Here is a 19,324-nt window from a genome sequence, read left to right as displayed (position 1 = left end):
AAATGGATTTTCAACCTAAATATATCTTAAAAATGTGTAAAAATCTGTCAGATTAATAGCTAATTATAAACTGATCTTGGAGTCTTTGAGGACACTGTATTGTCTTTGATATTGCTTTCTTTTGCTGCTGCATCTCACCAGTATTTGGCTTTGTACCTCTTAATCCCCTGGCTTTATTTACAGTAATGAGAGAGGTCTGGTATGTTTGGAAATGTTGAAGGCTTTCCAGGTGTAACTGCTGAAAAACAAAAGTCTTACCTAATAACATGAAAGATTAATGCTTAAAATTGATCATCTTAATCAAGAAAATAATCAAATAATTTTCAAAAGGCTAGTCATTTGTTCCATTCAAATATGATTCTTTGAAATTAAAACACAAAATGGATGAGGACACAGGAGAGCTTTTCACTATTCTAACTGAATGGAAGAAATAAATGAACGCTAGGGTAGAGTACTACACATATTAGAAATGTTTATAAAACTAATGCCACTCATCTTTAAAAAGCAGTGTTTATGTAGCATTACTACTTAGCAATAACAAAGAATGAACTTTAGATCACACAACAACATGGATAAATCTCTAAATAATTATACAGCATGAAAAAAGCCAGACCAAAAAGAAAAAAAAGTATGTACTGCATTGTTCCATCTATAAAATTCTAGAAAATGCCTATTAATCTATAATGGCAGAAAGCAGATCAGTGCTGGCCTGGAGATCAGGTACAGAGGGAAGGGGCGGGAAAGAGGGAGAACAGTAGAGTACTAGGAATCTTCAGGGGGTACTAGATATGTTTGCTATCTTGATTTGATGATGGTTTCATGGGTGTACACATATGTTGAAACATATCAAATTATGCACTTTAAATATGTGGTTTGTTACATGTCAGTTATACCTTAGTAAAGTCGTGTTTAAAAGTGGCTTGACCATGAAAAGACATGGAGAAATCTTCAGTGCATATCACTAAGTGAAAAAAGGCAACCTGAAAAGTCTGCATACTTTATGATTACAAGTATATGGCATTCTGGGAAAGGCAAAACTATGGAGACAGTAAAAAGATGAGTGGTGAAGAGAAGGAGGGATGAATAGGCAGAGCACTGAAGATTTTTCGGGCAGTGAAACTATTCTATAGATACCACAGTGGTGGCTACATGTCATTATACATTTGTCGAAACCCATAGAATATACAACATCAAGAGTGAATCCTAATGTAAACTGTGGACTTGGGGTGATAATGACCTGTCAGTGTAGGTTCATTGATTATAACAAATGTACCAGTTTAGGAGTGCTATCCATAGTTGGGGAGGCTGTACATGTGTGAGAGCAGGGTATACATGGAAACTCTGTACTTCCCACTCTATTTTGCTGTGAACTTAAAACTCTTCTAAAAAATAAAGTCTTTTTTAAAAAAGAGGATAGAAGATTTTTGCCAGAAACCTGAAGAATTGCATATTTTACATTTTAAAATGGGGGGAGAGGAGGATAAAGTCAAGAAACTATATATTGAAATCTTGACACTGATTGATTCCTAGAAAAGCTATAGACCAGCTTGCCAAGTGCTTAGTGATTTGTAATTAGAAAAGAAAGCACTGGTTGCTAAGACCCAGAATTTGTTTAAGAACAAATCATTAAGGTAACTTCATGCTTACTTATGCCAAATATATAATAGTATTTTTATGATAATCTTTGTATAGTACTTTATAACTTACAGAGTACATTCCCATTTATTATTTTATTTAACCCTCACAACATCCCTTTCAATTAGTATAAGATGAGAAAGACCTCAACAGTAATAATCCCAGGAAGGCACAAAGGGGGCAGATGTGAGAGATTTTAGAAAGGCCTCGTGTAGTTATGGATAAAGGAGAGGGAGGAATCAAAGCAGGCTTTAAGGATTCTAGATTGTCTGAGGGTGAATGGTGATGCAGATAATTACTCATAATTTAAGACATACGGGTGGAGGAGTGGATTTGGAGATGTGAAATCCATCGGTTTTCTTCAATTTGGTGGAATTAGCTGTTTTATTTCCTTTGTTGAAACTGAGTCAGATATAAATACATTAAGAAAAAAAAGGCCTGGTGTTCAGGAGAGAAGCCTAAAACCCAATAAAACAATTTTCATTTATTCAGTAAATATATTCTTTCAAATCCTTTTGGTAATGTAGGGAGGTTAGTGGGTGGAGCTTGAGGAAGTAGATGTGATCATTGGGAAGGTTAGTTTGTTTTAAGGATGGAGAAGCCAAGAACACTTTAGTGGATTGAGGGAAACGGACCATTGAAGAGCAAGAAAATTGAAGTCACAAGAGATAGAAGATAATTGATCAAATGTAACCAGAGGAAATGGAAGAGTCAGGTCCAAGAGGACAAATGAAAGAGTTACCCTGAAGAAGAGGAATGATGTATCTTCTTGTTTAAAAATGAAAAGGAAATAGTGGGTAGATATAGATATAAGTTAGTATCCAGGATGGCATCTCTTTTCTCTGTGAAGTAAGATGATCTGCTGAGATTGAGAAGGAAGAACATGGGTTGGAGTATGCTTGAGGGCAAAAGAAGAGTTACTATTGAGATTGGAAAAGGGACTTAACTAGGGGCATGTGACCTCCTTGCTGAATCATGATGCATACCCTTCCAAGGCTTGAAATCACAAATGTACAGAGGCCAACAGGATGGTGAGGCAGTGTTCTCCAGCAGCCTGCCTGCTCCCACTCCCCTTCCCTGCCCCCCATAACAATGCAGAAAACAAATAGACTGAACCTGGTTTGAGATTGGAAGGGAAGATGTAATGGAAAACTTGAGTAGGAGGTAGTGGGAAGTCAAGGAATAGAGAGTGGTAATGAGGCTGCTAATTGAAGGGAATCCTACTTATTAAAGAACACAGCCGGCCGGGCGCGGTGGCTCAAGCCTGTAATCCTAGCACTTTGGGAGGCCGAGACGGGCGGATCACGAGGTCAGGAGATCGAGACCATCCTGGCTAACATGGTGAAACCCCGTCTCTACTAAAAAATACAAAAAACTAGCCGGGCGCGGTGGCGGGCGCCTGTAGTCCCAGCTACTCGGGAGGCTGAGGCAGGAGAATGGCGTGAACCCGGGAGGCGGAGCTTGCAGTGAGCTGAGATGGGCCACTGCACTCCAGCCTGGGTGACAGAGCGAGACTCCGTCTCAAAAAAAAAAAAAAAAAAAAAAAAAAAAAAGAACACAGCCAAGCCAAGACAAGGCTGGTAAACGTGGATAATGAAGAGGATGAAGAATCTAAATGAGTAAAGGGCAGGATTAATGGAAATAAAAGAGTACTAGAGATGGAAAAATTGGCACATATGATGTGAGAATTCTCAATTTAAGATTCTGGAGTTAGAACAGTTTCAGGTGATGATAAGGGCCAAAGAATGACCAGCGATGGGTGGATAGCCAAGATTAATAGTGCTAATTATAACAATATTAATAAAAGCTACTATTCATTGAACACTGTGTAGTAGTCACTATACTAAATATTTTTCATAGGTTATTATGCTTCTGTTTCACATATTAGTATCAACATTTTACAGATGAGGAAACTGGGGCTCAGTGAGATTAAATAACTTTTCCCAAGGCACACAGCTAGGAAGTACCTGTGTCTTTCTGAGTCCTTCTAGCTTTGAAGCACTTATGCCTGACTACTAAACCAGGCTAGCCTTCTGCAAAGTAGGGGTCATTGAAGAAGAAAAAGGCAAAGAGCTTTAAGTGCTGTGTGTCGGGATTAATTGTTCTTATGGATAATGAAGTCTTCAGAATATATAGCTCCTGTGTGGAAAGGAAGATAGTAATATGACAACATTCCCAGTAAATGGAGATGGCTGACTCAAAGGTCAGTAGGTGACAACTATAAATATAGCTGTAATATAATCTTAAAAGTGGATAAAATAGAATAATAATGACTTACAAGTCATCTTGGGAAACTAGGAGAATACTGACTTGTCTTCCTGGCCCCCAATGTGATGCATATGAAAATATTAACCATTAATTTCTTAACCCTTTGTTCTCTCTTGACTTGTGAAATTTTATGTATATATATGTGTGTGTATGTATAATTACATGTTTATTTGTGTATATGTATTTACATATGTGTGTGTGTGTGTATATATATACCTGTGGGCACACGCGCGCGCGCACACACACACACACACACACCCCTCTTTTTTGGTTTTCTTCCTACCCCTCTAACCACTCCTTCTGAGTCTCCTTGGCTGGATTCTTCTTTGCCAGCTCCTTCATGTTGGTGAGCCTCTAGATTCTCTCCTCCTCCTCACTTCTCTTCCTTTGTGCTTTCCTTTGACGATCTCATCTATTTCTAAGGTTTCATATACCATCTATATGTTAATGTCTTTTGAATGTTCATCTAGAGATGAATCTAGAACTTTCTTCAAATCCCAAGATCCTTATATAGGAAGATGTACCCAGAAGAAATAGCCCATGATATTTCAGGGCAATATCATGTGACTAGAAAAAAACATCTTAGGCTAGTAATCTCCACTCATGCCCATCTAGTTCAGGGTTCAGTTCATTTATTCTGAACATCCACAACCCATTTCTAAGGTGATAGCTTCTCTGGTTACTTATCACTGGTATGACCAAACATCTCGATTTGCCTAAGATGGGTCTGGTTTATGCTTATTGTTTGAGACCAACCTGGCCAACTTGGTGAAACCCCGTCTCTGCTAAAAATACAAAAAATTAGCTAGGTGTGGTGATGTACACCTGTAATCCCAGCTACTGAGGAGGCTGAGGCGCAAGAATCGCTTGAACCTAGGAGGTGGAGGCTGCAGTGAGTCGAGATTGCACCACTGCACTCCAGCCTGGGCAACAAGAGTGAGATTACATCAAAAAAAAAAAAAAAAAAAATCAGTGTATCCTGTGTGACTTGTAAGAGCTGCTTATATCCATTAGCTCACTCTTATCCTACTTTTCATATTTGAGTGTCTAGACTTCATGGCACCTTTACTGTATTATGACTTAGAGTTTGTTCAAGATTAAAATCTTTTGCCATTTCCTGAATTTCTGCTTAATGATGCTTCCAAAGACAGTAATACTGATAATTATTCTTGAAATATTTCTCTATTAGCCTTATTTAAACATTTTGGAGAATGTTTCTAAAGTCATTTGTTCCACATTACTGAAATATATTTATTTTCTCTTCACCTTATTTTTTTAAAAATAGAACCCAGTAAGGCAGTTTTGATAAAACCTGATTATGCACAGTTTAAGGAAACATTCAAGATGTATAATTTTAATCTTAAATTAATCTTGATACTACATTTTCTGAATGTTGTATTCTCATAAAAGTTCACAACCCAAAGAGGTCTTTAGAGATCATCTAGTTTTTGTTTTTTAAATCTCTGTAAGAATAATGGGCATCAGAAAGGTTAAGCACCTTGCCTGAGATCCTAAAGAGAACAAGGCAAAACAGAAAACTGAGAATCTCTTGACTTTTAGTCTATTATTCTTTCTGTTATACTACCAACCTTTTGAAAATTTTAATGTATTTTAAGAAAGTGATCTCATAACCAAAAGATGCCTGTGCATCATAGAAACCCAAAGTGTTTGGTTTTCAATATGTAATTTGCTTATTTTAACCCTTTAACTTTAACCTTTTTTTCTTCACACAAGTCTACATTTAGACCACAGTGATAGAAACTACTCAATATTTACTGATAGAAACTACCCAGTGTGGTAGGAAAAAAAATTATGTGGGTGGAATTTGAAATGCCCTTGCTCAGAAAATATTTATATGTGTTCCTTTCTTATTTGTGTTCTGTGCCCTGCTCCCCTAACTATCCATCTCCACACATGATTATAGAACAATACATTCAGCCACCGGATCTCAGTTTGAACTTGTGGTTATCTTTCTTGGTGTGAAATGTTTTACAACAGTAAACACATTTTTCTGTAATTGACTGCCTCAATTATTATTTTTCTTTCTTTTGAAGGGAAGCTAATTTTTTGTGTGTCTTAAGAATTATGAAGAGGGAACGTGCTATCTATACATGCAAAGTATATTTAAAGCTTATAACTATCTGTGTTCAGTATGTCTAAAACTAATTTTGCAGAATCTTCTAAAACTTATTTTGCAGAATCTTTAACCTTATGCAAAATATATATGAAAAAAGTTTATTATTGTAGTACAGCTACATACATGATTTTCATTATTTTCATTTCACATTTAGGATAAGGCTCCAAGCTGTGGTTTTGGCATTCCTCAGGAGGTGTGGAAAACCATTATGCTTATAATTGATTTTCAAGAACGTTTAAACTGTGTGCTCTGAATTATAATCTTTAACATAGTATGAATAAGCATCCAAAATTTTATTGCTGAAGGTTTTGGTTTTAATATGAAAAATGTTTGGTGAGGTTTTTCGGTGTTTCAGTAGTGCCTTAAATGCTTATTGTGGAATAGAGAAAGGCTTTTGTAAATGTGTCTATTCGTTTCTCACAGCCTTAGCTGTGGGAAGATTTCCTAAAGGTATTTGAATACTAAAATGTTTTCTATCAAAGTTAGTATTAAATGAATTGGTGTTTATTTATTGAACTCTTGTATCTGTGGTACTGCGTTAGATGCTAATATTTTTCTGATCAAATAAGATCTGGTTTCCTTTCTTAAGAAAAGTATAATCTAGTTTTTTTTTATTTTTTTTTTTATTTTTTATTTATTTATTTTTTTTGAGACGGAGTCTTGCTCTGTAGCCCGGGCTGGACTGCAGTGGCCGGATCTCAGCTCACTGCAAGCTCCGCCTCCCGGGTTTACGCCATTCTCCTGCCTCAGCCTCCGGAGTAGCTGGGACTACAGGCGCCCGCCACCTCGCCCGGCTAGTTTTTTTGTATTTTTAGTAGAGACGGGGTTTCACCGTATTAGCCAGGATGGTCTCGATTTCCTGACCTCGTGATCCGCCCGTCTCGGCCTCCCAAAGTGCTGGGATTACAGGCCTGAGCCACCGCGCCCGGCCAAGAAAAGTATAATCTAGTTTTAAAAGAAACAATACAATACAGTGTGATGAGTGATAAGATAGAGGCATGTGGAAAAGTAATTAATTGGGAATTAATGGCAATTTCCATAGCAACATGATAAGTTAATTGAGAAAGTGTATACCCTTTGAAGGAATTCCAGGGTGGTACAACGTGTTATGTGTTGGGAGTTTGGAAAGGCTAAATTGTGGCAGGTATTGCATACTTTGATAATAAGCAGTTGGGATCTTCTTCCCTATGAATTGGAGTGACGTTTGTCATTCCAAGGGATATGAGTGACATTTTTAGTGGTTGTATATTTAGATTAGACAAAAAGTAGACCAGACAAGGTGATCAAGTAGGAGGTTGTTAGTATTGCAAGTAAGAGAGGAGTTGAAGGTCTAAGGATGCTTAGGTGTAAGATTAGAAGGGAAGGACCAGATTCAAGGTGATGATGATAATATCAAATAACTATTGATCTTCCTGCAATCTGCAGGCACTGTGCTGTGCATTTTACATGAGTTATCTCATTTAATGTTGATATTCACAACAAATGCAGGTACTCTTATGAACTCAGTTGTATAGATGAGAAACTGAAGCTTAGAAAGAGGAAGTCAAGTACGCAAGGTCATAGAGCAGCAGATGCAGAGGTAAACCAGTAAGCAGTCAAGTGGGAGAATTGACTAGGCGCTAGATGAAGTGCTGTTCTGGTTTCTCACCTCAGTGACTGGGTAGAGACCATTAACTGGAAGAGGAATGAAGAAGGAAGAGCTGGCTTATTGGAGAGAGAAATCAATGTTTGCTTTGGAGAATAGAAATTTGTATATAGAATACAAAGAGATTGCATGAGTCTGAATCCTGGCTCTGACACTTAGTAACTCTGCGACTTTGAGCAATGACCTAACCTTACTGTGCTTCAGTTTCCAATATGTGTCACCCAGGGGTAATAATTACTTAGGAGATTGTTTGGAGGAGTAAACTAACTACTTACCTAGAATGCTTACAGTAGTGCCTGATGTGTAGTAATAAATCACTGTAGGTGTTAGCCAGGTTATCATCATCATCATGCTATAAAAATCCAAAGGTCTGTTTTGAGGAGGGATGAAGTAGTCAGTGTAAAACATTTAGCACATTCCTTCTAACAGGGATAGAAAGCCGGGGAGATGATTTACCTGGATGAACCTTCATAGTTCCTTTAAATGCAGTCTCTCTCTGTAACTACAATGTCTCAGAATTTCCACCCTTTTTTGTTGCTCAGGGCCGAACACAGGTTCTTCCTGAGTTCTATACCTGGTTGCCGAATTTGTTTTTAGGAAAAATGAACTACCTGTTGAAAGGTTTAAGTTTGGTGCATTTTAGTATGACTTCCTCTGAATTTCTATTAAAATTTTGCCTGGCTGCCCTGTGCCTGAGTTTCCGTTATTTCCTGCCCAGCTTGTCCTGCAACGAGCCAGAGTAACCTCTCCTCCCTAGGTCAGCCCCAGGTTTCAAGGCAGCTGGAATGGCGTGTTAACCAAGATTTCACGGGCTTGGGGAGAGGGGCAGGGAAATAGGGAAATAGGCAGTGTTGTTTCTTGACACCCTGAAATACGGAAAAATAATAGGTACACTTTTCTGGGCCATTGCTGTCTTAGATTTCCATTCTTCCCCCAGAACTGCTGCTCCACTGCTGCTGTACATGGTTTTTTTTTGTTTTTTTTTGTTTTTTTAGTTTTCTTTACAAAATTCTACATAAATTGGAAATATTTCATTAAACACATTTTTCTACTTTAACTTAGCCTAAATGCATAATACAGAATAAATATAGGAACAGCACAACCATTTATTTCCATATTCACTAGTTAAGGATTATTATATTCCCACATTTTAAATACAGAACATCTAGTTCAGAGCCAACTCTTACCCCTCTGACGCTGAAATTTCTGATGCTGTTTAGAGCTGAAGGTGTTACTTTTTGTTAAAATGTAAATGCTTCTTTTCAAGAGGAACAACTTTTTTTTTTCCAAGTCATTTACTTTTTGGTATAAATGTACAGTGTAGAAACATGGAAAAAGATAACAAAGCTGTAAAACACCTTGAGAAGTTTGGGGAGGGGCAAGAAGTTTGTGGTGCTTGGAGGCCTGCTTGGGAGTTGGCACTAAGTACAGCTGTAATGAGTCCTGTCCACAGGGAAAACTGTCTAATTACAGTTGTAAGTTGTGCCAGACCTAATCACTAAAATGCTCTGAAAGATAGAATTTTGAAAGATATAGTTTGGTTGTGAGTAGTCTGTCAAAAATTGCATGCAATATTAGGAAAAACATTGGATAGGAATCTGCAGACCTAGCTGTTAAGTCCTCTGACTTTTGGGAAATCTCTTAACCTCTGTCTGCCTTAGTTTATCTGTAAAATTTTGAGGGAGGTGATACGGTCATTAACCCAGAGGTCGTTTAACTCTCTGAGTGTTGATTGTAGAATGGATTCTCATTTTAAAATAATTTATTAAATGCGAACTCTGGCAGTTTCCTTTATTGTCAGTCAACTTGTCACTTACCTCAGTCTTAGTTGAAAAAATTTGTTTTGAGTATGGCAGTTACATCTTACATATGTCTGTGTTCCAGAGGCTCATTTCTAAGATGGTTGTTTAGAATGTTTAGAATGCATAAGATTTGCCCTTACAGACAAAATAAACTACAGTATACCTGTGTGTTGCATTGTGAGACTTCCCCGGGAAAAAGGTCTGGCAAAGTGCTGAGATTACTTCAACAAGTGTAACTGGCTTACTGTTTGCCTTACGTGCTGCTATCCTACTTTTGGAGCCCTTTCCCCAGATCGTTGGAGCTACCACAAATGGCTTGGAGGTACAGGAATCTCTTCTCCCTCCCTGACAGGCAGGGTGCTGGGGGAGAACGGGGCAAAATATATCGCTAGCAATTCAAGTTGGAACTCTGAATTCATTTTCCAATTGAGGTATGAGTTGTTACTAAGATTCTGTAGGGTCTGTAGTTAAAGCCTTAATAGCATTTCCTTCCTGAAGCTGTCCCAATGTTAGTATCTACGAACTGGAGACCACAATCCTAACTTCCTAAGAATACATGACATCTTAACTTCTAGTCAGATGCTCCTTAATGCACTATTCAGAGAAGCAAGTTCAGTGGTTGTCAAGAAGGGCCTGGGCTCTAAACAACTGCTGTCACTTCTTTTAAAGTTAATAGATTCAGTGAAAGTTGAACATACCCCCAAGTATGGTGAATGAATAGTCAGTAAATATGGGATCATGATTTGTCTTACGGAAGATTTCAGTTGGTGAAACTATTCGTATTATTGTTAAAGTGGTTTTCATGAATTTTCTTATGCAGTTATTTAATTTAGAACTTTAAGTGTCATATCTTTCCCTGATCTGCATTTTAAATTCCAAGAAGAATTTGATCACACAAAGCCCATTATATATTTTAATTTCCCTTATTTAGTGAGTACCAGCTTTTGCTTCAGTATTCTTGAGAGTGTATTTATTATACACTACAAAATAGATTATAAAGATTTTTATATTAATAAAAGTAAACATATAAAAATAAATTCCTAATGAACTTTCTGTTTTGTCTTTAGTTAGGAATCATTCTTTTTTTTTCCAATAAACATTTTATTTTTAATTTTTATTATTTTTAATTTTTCCATAAGTTATTGGGGTACAGGTGGTATTTGGTTACATGAATAAATTATTTAGTGGTGATTTGTGAGATTTGGGTGTACCTATCACCCAAGCAGTATACACTGTACCATATTTGTAGTCTTTTAATCCCTTGCTACCCTCCCTTTCTTCCCCCCAAGTCCTCAAAGTCCTTTGTGTCATTCTATGTCTTGGCGTCCTCATAGCTTAGCTCCCACATATCAGTGAGAACATACGGTGTTTGGTTTTCCATTCCCAAGTTACTTCACTTAGAATAATAGTCTCCAGTCTCATCCAGGTCACTGCAAATGCTGTTAATTCATTCCTTTTTATGGCTGCGTAGTATTCCATCATACATACATGTACATACATACATACATACACACACACACATACATATATATACCTACCACAGTTTCTTTATCCACTTGTTGATCGATGGGCATTTGGGTTGGTTCCATGATTTTGCAATTGTGAATTGTGCAGCTGTAAATGTGTAAGTATCTTTTTTGAATAATGACTTCTTTTCCTCTGAGTAGATACCCAGTAGTAGGATTGCTGGATCCAATGGTAGTTCTACTTTTAGTTCTTTAAGGAATCTCCATATTGTTTTCCATAGAGGCCATACTAGTTTACATTCCCACTAGCAGTGCAAAAGTGTTCCCTGTTCACCACATCCACGCCAACATCTACTATTTTTTGACTTTTTGATTATGGCCATTCTTGCAGGAGTGAGATGGTATCACATTGTGGTTTTGATTTGTATTTCCCTGATCATTAGTGATGTTGAGCATTTTTTCATGTGTTTGTTGGCCATTTATATATCTTCTTTTGAGAACTGTCTATTCATGTCCTTAGCCCACTTTTTGATGGGATTGTTTTTTTCTTACTGATTTGTTTGAGTTTGTTGTAGATTCTGGATATTAGTCCTTTGTCAGATGTATAGATTTTGAAGATTTTCTCCCAATTCTGTGGCTTGTTTACTCTGCTGACTGTTCCTTTTAAGCTCTTTAGTTTAATTAGGTCCCAGCTATTTATCTTTGTTGTTATTACATTTACTTTTGGGTTGAAATCCTTGAACCCAAAGGATTATGAAATCCTTGCCTAAGCCAATGTCTAGAAGAGTTTTTCCAATGTTATCTTCTAGAATTTTTACACTTTCAGGTCTTAGGTTGAAGTCCTTAGTACATGTGTAGTTGATTTTTGTGTAAGGTGAGAGATGAGGATCCAGTTTCATTCTCCTACAGGTGGCTAGCCAATTATTCCAGCACCATTTGTTGAAAAGAATGTCCTTTCCCCACTTTATGTTTTTGTTGGTTTTGTCAAAGATCAGTTAGCTGTAAGTATTTGGGTTTATTTCTGGGTTCTCTTTTGTGTTCCATTGGTCTATGTGCCTGTTTTTATACCATTACCATGCTATTTTGGTGACTATGGCCTTATAGTATAGTTTGAAATCAGGTAATGTGATGCCTCCAGATTTGTTCTTTTTGCTTAGTCTTGCTTTGGCTATGTGGGCTCTTTTTTGGTTCCATATGAATTTTAGAATTTTTTTTCTAATTCTGTGAAGAATGGTAGTGGTATTTCGATGGGGATTGTATTGAATTTATAGATTGCTTTTGGCAATAGTATAGTCATTTTCACAATATTGATTCTACCCTTCCATGAGCATGGGATGTGTTTCCATTTGTTTGTGTCATCTGTGATTTCTTTGAGCAGTGTTTTGTAGTTTTCCTTGTAGAGGTCTTTCAATTCCTTTGTTAGGTGTATTCCTAAGTTCTGTTTTGTTTTTTTTTTTTTTTTTGAGCTATTGTAAAAGGGGTTGAGTTCTTTATTTGATTCTCCACTTGTTTGCTGTTGGTGTATAGAAGAGCTACTGATTTGTGTACATTAATCTTGTATCCAGAAACTTTGTTGAATTCTTTTATCGGTTGCATGAACTTTCTAGAAGAGTCCTTAGGGTTTTCAAGGTAAACAATCATATCGTCAGCAAACAGTGAAAGTTTGACTGCCTCTTTACTGATTTTGATGCTCTTTATTTCTTTCTCTTGTCCTGCTGCTCTGGCTAGGACTTCCTGTACTGTGTTAAGGAGGAATGGTGAAAGTGGGCATCCTTGTCTTGTTTTAATTCTCAGAGGGAATGCTTTCAACTTTTCCCCATACAGTATTATGTTGGCTGTGGGTTTGTCATAGATGGCTTTTAAAGATGGCTTTTATTACATTAAGGTACGACCCTTGTATGCCGATTTTGCTGAGAATTTTCATAAAGGATGCTGGATTTTGTTGAATGCTTTTTCTGCATCTATTGAGATGATCATGTGATTTTTGTTTTTAATTCTGTTTATGTGATGTATCACATTTATTGACTTACGTATGTTAAACCATTCCTGCATCCCTGGTGTGAAACCCACTTGATCATGGTGGATTATCTTTTTGATATATTGTTGGATTCTGTTAGCTAGTATTTTGTTAAAGATTTTGGCATCTGTGTTCATCAAGGATATTGGTCTGTACTTTTCCTTTTTGGTTATGTCCTTTCCTGGTTTTGGTATTAGGGTGATGCTGGCTTCATATAATGAATTAGGGAGGATTCCCTCTTTCTCTGTCTTGTGGAATAGTGTCAAAAGGATTGGTACCAATTCTTCTTTAAATGTCTGGTAGAATTCTGCCTTGAATCTATCTGGTCCTGGACTTTTTTTTTTAGTGGTAATTATTAAATTACCATTTCAGTCTAGCTGGGTCTGTTCAGGGTATCTAATTCTTCCTGATTTAAGCTAGGAGGGTTGTAGTTTTCCAGGAATGTATCCATCTCTTCTAGACTTTCTAGTTTATGTCTGTAAATGTATTCACAGTAGCCTCGAATGATCCTTTGTATTTCAGTGGTATCAGTTATAATATCTCCCGTTTCATTTCTTAATGAAGTTATTTGGATTTTCTCTCTTCTTTTCTTGGTTAATCTTGCTAATGGTCTATCAATTTTATTTATCTTCTCAAAGAACCAGCTTTTTGTTCCATTTATCTTTTGTATTTTTTGTTTGTTTGTTTCAATTTGATTTAGTTCTGCTCTGATCTCGGTTATTTCCTTTCCTCTGCTGGGTTTGAGTTTGCTTTGTTCTAGTTTCTCTAGTTCCTTGAGGTGTGACCTTAGATTGTGCTCGTTCATACTTTTTGATGTAGGCATTTAGAACTGTGAACTTTCCTCTTAGCACCACTTTTCCTCTGTCACAGAGGTTTTGATAGGTTTTGTCATTATTGTCATTCAGTTTGAAGAATTTTTAAATTTCCATCTTGATTTCGTTTTTGACCCAATGCTCATTCAGGAGCAAGTTATTTAATTTCCATGTATTTGCATGGTTTTGAAGCTTCCTTTTGGAATTGATTTCCAGTTTTATGCCGCTGTGGTCTGAGAGAGTGCTTGATATAATTTCAGTTTTCTTAAATTTATCGAGACTTGCTTTGTTGCCTGTCATATGATCTATCTTGGAGAAAGTTCCATGTACTGTTGAATAGAATGTATATTCTGCAGTTGTTGTATGAAATGTCTGTATATATCTGTCAAGTCCATTTGTTCCAAGGTGTAGTTTAAATTCATTGTTTCTTTGTTGACTTTCTGTCTTGATGACCTGTCTGGTGCTGTCAGTGGAGTATTGAAGTGCCCCACTATTATTGTGTTGCTGTCTATCTCATTTCTTAGGTCTATTAGTAATTGTTTTATAAATTTGGGAGCTCCAGTGTTAGGTGCATAAATGTTTAGGATTGTGATATCTTCCTGTTGGACAAGGCCTTTTACCATTATATAATGTCCCTGTTTGTCTCTTTTAACTGCTGTTGCTTTAAAGTTTGTTTTGTCTAATATAAGAATACCCTGCTAGCTTTTGGTGTCCGTTTGCATGAATGCCTTTTCCCACCCCTTTACCTTATGTGAGTCCTTATGTGTTAGGTGAGTCTCCTGAAGGCAATAGATGGTTGGTGAATTCTTATCCATTCTGTGGTTCTGTATCTTTTAAGTGGAGCATTTAGGCCATTTACATTCAATGTTACCATTGAAATGTGAGGTATGTTTGCATTCATCATGCTCCTTGCTGCCTGTGTACTTTTTGTTGTTGTTGTTGTTTTGTTTTAGCTTTTTAACTTGCACTTTTGTTTTATAGGTCCTGTGTGATTTATGCTTTAAAGAGGTTCTGTTTTGATGTGTTTCCAGGATTTGTTTCAAGACTTGGAGCTTCTTTTAGCAGTTCTTCTAGTGGTGGCTTGGTGATGACGAATTCTCTCAGCATTTGTTTGTCTGAAAACGACTGTATCTTTCCTTCATATATGATGCTTAATTTTGCTGGATACAAAATTCTTAGCTGATAATTGTTTTGTTTGAAGAGGCTGGAGATATGGCCCCAATCCCTTCTAGCTTATAGGGTTTCTGCTGAGAAATCTGCTGTTAATCTCATAGGTTTTCCTTTATAGGCTACCTGGTGCTTCTGTTTCACAGCTCTTAAAATTCTTTCCTTCGTCTTTTTTTTTTTTTTTTTGAGACGGAGTCTCACTCTGTCATCCAGGCTGGAGTGCAGTGGCCAGATCTCAGCTCACTACGAGTTCCGCTCCCCAGGTTTATGCCATTCTCCTGCCTCACCCTCCTGAGTAGCTGGGACTACAGGTGTCCGCCACCTCGCCCGGCTAGTTTTTTTTTTTTGTATTTTTTAGTAGAGACGGGGTTTCACTGTGTTAGCTAGGATGGTCTCGATCTCCTGACCTTGTGATCCGCCCGTCTCGGCCTCCCAAAGTGCTGGGATTATAGGCTTCAGCCACCGTGCCCGGCCTCTTTCCTTCATCTTAACTTTGGATAACCTGATGACAATGTGCCTATGTGAAGACCTTTTTGCGATGAATTTCCCAGGTGATCTTTACGCTTCTGTATTTGGATGTCGATGTCTCTAGCAAGGCCGGGGAAGTTTTCCTCAATTATTCCCCCAAATACGTTTTTGAAGCTTTTAGAATTCTCTTCTTCTTCAGGAACACTGATTATTCTTAGGTGTGGTCATTTAACAGAATCCCAGATTTCTTGGAGGCTTTGTTCATGTTTTCTTATTCTTTTTTCTTTGTCTTTTTTGGATTGGATTAATTCAAAGACCTTGTCTTCGAGCTCTGAATTTCTTTCTTCTACTTGTTTAGTTCTATTGCTGAGACTTTCCAGAGCATTTTGCCTTTCTAAAAGTGTGTCCAAAGTTTCCTGAATTTTTTATTTTTTATTTTTTCTTTATGCTATCTATTCCCTTGAATATTTCTCCCTTCACCTCTTGTAACATTTTTTGGATTTCCTTGCATTGGACTTTGCCTTTCTCTGGTCCCTGCCTGATTAGCTTAATATCTACCCCGCTGAATTCTTTTTCAGGTAAATCAGGGATTTCTTCTTGGTTTGGATCTATTGCTAGTGAGCTAGAGAAATTTTTGGGGGGTGTTGAAGAGCCTTGTTTTGTCATATTACCAGGGTTGGTTTTCTGGTTCCTTCTCATTTGGGTAGCCTCTGTCAGAGGGAAGGTCTAGGGCTGAAGACTGTTGTTCAGATTCTTTTGTCCCACAGGGTGTTCCCTTGATGTAGTACGCTCCTCCTTTTTCTATGGATGTGGCTTCCTTTGAGTCGAACTGCAGTGATTGTTGTCTCTCTTCTGGGTCTAGCCACCCAGCAAGTCTACCTGGCTCCAGGCTGGTATTGGGGGTTGTCTGCACAGAGTCCTGTGATGTGAACCGTCTGTGGGTCTCTCAGCCATGGATACCAGGGCCTGTTCTGGTGCAGGTGGTGGAGGGTGCAATGGACTCTGTGAGGGTCCTTAGCTTTGGTGGTTTAATGCTCTATTTTTGTGCTGGTTGGCCATGGTTTAATGCTGTTTTTGTGCTGGTTGGCCTCCTGCCAGGAGGTGGCGCTTTCCAGAAAGCATCAGCTGTAGTAGTACAGAGAAAGATCTGCAGTGGGCAGGGCCCTAAAACTCCCTAGAGGGCTAGATGGGCTTGAAAACTTCCTGGAGGCTATCCGCCTCTCAGCTGGGAAAGAAAAGGGCTTTAGTTCTTCCCTGCACCTGTGAAGTCTGCTGGCTGGATTTGCACCCTCCCCCGAGTTCTGACCAGCAGGCTTCTCACCCAGTTCAAATTGTTATAAAGTTAGGCTACAGAATTCTTCTCCCTGTGGAGTTTTACCCCCTGCTCCTCTGGCCACCCTCCTAATGGATCCTTGTGCCAGGCAGGAATGGGCTGCTTAGGAACCCGGGGAGCTCCTAGGGCTTTTCTGCTGCATTCTCTACCCCTGTATTTCGCTCAGCTTGGCTCTCTAACTTGACTCAGCTCCAGGTGAGGTCAGAAACTTCTCCAGCAAACAGACCTTCAGCTTCTCCAGTGGGGGTGTGTGTTCGGGAGAGGAGGGTCTCCCTTTCCCACTTGCGCAGTTGGGGTACTCACAGTATTTGGGGGTTTCCCGGGGCCTGCAGGAGCAATCTGCTTCCTTCAGAAGGTCTGTGGGTCCTCTTGGGATTGCTGGTTGGGTCTTGCAGTGGATCTGGAGCTAAAATTCACAATGCGAGCCCCCGCATGCTGCTCTGTCCAGAGCTGCAGTCTAGTCCTGCCTCCCATCCGCCGTTATCCCAGGAGCTCCTCTCTTTAGTTAGGAATCATTCTGATGGTTGTTGCTTAGCACATCTAGTATTGACTAAAAAGTTACACAGTAAAGCTTCGATTGTTTAACAGATATTTTCTTGCTTAAATATTGTACAGTTCAACTGATATGCTTTAACTGGCTTATTCTTTAAAGAGAATTATATTAATCTGAACAAATGCAGTTTCCCCGCCCGCTTTGGTCCCCTTCCGCCCACGAGTGTCCTGCATTTCAGACATATAGTTCTGTGTTGTAGTTTAAAAAGTTTGTAGAGAGAGGTTTAAAAATCTTGTTTCCAGGTGTATGTATTACAATCCAGTGGACTTGAGTAAAGGCTCTGGGTACCATTTAGAGGTAGTATTTAGTGTTAGGGAAACACCTTTGCCTGTTGTCTAATTTCTAATTGACCTGACAGAAGAAGAAAGGCTATGTATATTCTAAACTTGCTTATTTCAGTTCTAGTTAATTAGCTCCAAAAACATATGTAACTCCAAGACAACTGGGATGGGGGAGTCCAGTGACTAATCATTTCTCTGACCATGGACCTGTAGGCCTCAGTTTTTGTCAACTGTAGAATGTGGGGTTAGAGAATATGATATCTGAAATTTCTGACATTATGACAACATATGATTCTAAGTTAGTCATGTTTATTCCTTTATTCATGTCATTTATGAAATGGTATAAATGGTGTTTTCTTTTTTCTCCTAATGTGTTGTAAAGACTATATGAGATCTTCGAGAAAGTTGGTAATCAATCTGTCATCAATTTATATTAAACTCTGGAGAGATGGGATTTAGAATAGTTAAATCCATATCAACTAACCTTTTATTTTCAAGAAGGCTGCTTCAAATCATGGCAGATTTTGATTTAACAGAATTTATTGGGCATTTATTATTCTGTACATTATTTTGCCTAATTCATAACTGATTTATTGCAGTCTCCTCTTTGGTACATAACATTTTTGGAAAAAAGTCTTTCCAATGGCAATTTCTCTAATGCTATTGAATTAAGAAAATTAGGCAAGCACATAGTGTTATTTTAAAAGGGAATTTTCCAGGAATTTTGGCATTTGGTGAAAGACTAACAATCAAGTCTTTTGGGTGTTACTGTTTGATGAGGAAAAAGTATGCTTTCTAATCAAGCTATAAGAATAAATATCATTATTATAACCTTTTTTGCTGTTTTTTCCTTTTACTACTACTTCTTTTTTTTTTGCTTGTGGAAGCCGCAAGACAGGGAAAAAGCAGAAAATGCAGGGACTCCCTATTTTTTTTTTTTCAGTGCTTCCTTGGAAACCGCGTGATGAAGCAGAACATCATTTTCCCCACACTCATCTGAGGAAAGCTTGCAGTGATCTTTTTCTTCCTTCAGATGGCACTGTCTGTCATAAGGTGTGCAGCTAGTACTGAGCATTTACATAGAGCTGTAAAATTTGTCAACAATATTTACTGAGGTTATGTAATTTCTTGGGCTCCCACGTAGCAACTCTGTGGGGTAGTTTATGGAAGAAGAAGCCAAACTTCACACAGCTCTGTGTGACTAGCTAGATATTGCTAGATTCCTGATCTGCTGCTTCTGGGTCCTGTTTCACTACTGTTATGATGCCTACTGTATGTATATCCCACTATTCAGAACAGATTCATAAATAGTGAAAATAAAATGAGCTGGAGCATATTAATATTAAAATATTTAAGAAATAAATATTGGAGTTAATGAATTTGTGAAAAAGGGAAGTGTAGCACAATGGACCTCTTTCACTTATCACTGTGGCCACTGGCTATTTGATATTTATTGAAAAGGAAACTCAGCCACCTAGGGACCATTTCTTGCCCTGTTGTTGAGCTTGAGATTGTATTTTCAGTGGTACATGTAATGTCCTTGGTAACACTGCCTAGAACACAGACGTGACAAGGCATCTAAAAATGCCATTATATGAGGAGCAGCCCTAAAAGTGAAGAATATATGTGATCATGACTTGATGTGAGGGGCGGGTGTAGTAGTTTTCTATGTCAAGAAGATAAATGTGTGAAAATCCACAAGACTGAGGGTGATAGCTTAATTCTGTAATCTTTTATGTG

The 19,324-nt window shown here is 38.0% G+C and overlaps 1 protein-coding gene across 8 annotated transcripts in view; it reads left to right on the top strand.

Moving 5' to 3' along the window:
* LYST (lysosomal trafficking regulator) overlaps positions 1-19,324 on the top strand; it is a 226,267-nt gene that overhangs the window by 24,729 nt on the left and 182,214 nt on the right. Inside the window, exon 2 of one of the 8 annotated variants that reach the window (XM_037986051.2) lies at positions 18,528-18,637. The exons of the other annotated variants lie outside the window; for them this stretch is intronic. The gene's annotated coding sequence lies outside the window, so the exon portion shown is untranslated. The remainder of the gene's footprint in view (positions 1-18,527; positions 18,638-19,324) is intronic. 8 annotated transcript variants of the gene reach the window in all.

The sequence above is a fragment of the Chlorocebus sabaeus genome, chromosome 25 (genome assembly GCF_047675955.1).
Source record: "Chlorocebus sabaeus isolate Y175 chromosome 25, mChlSab1.0.hap1, whole genome shotgun sequence".
Taxonomy (NCBI): domain Eukaryota; kingdom Metazoa; phylum Chordata; class Mammalia; order Primates; family Cercopithecidae; genus Chlorocebus; species Chlorocebus sabaeus.
The sequence above is the reverse complement of the archived record's forward strand: the minus strand, read 5'-3'. Positions and strand labels throughout refer to the sequence as shown.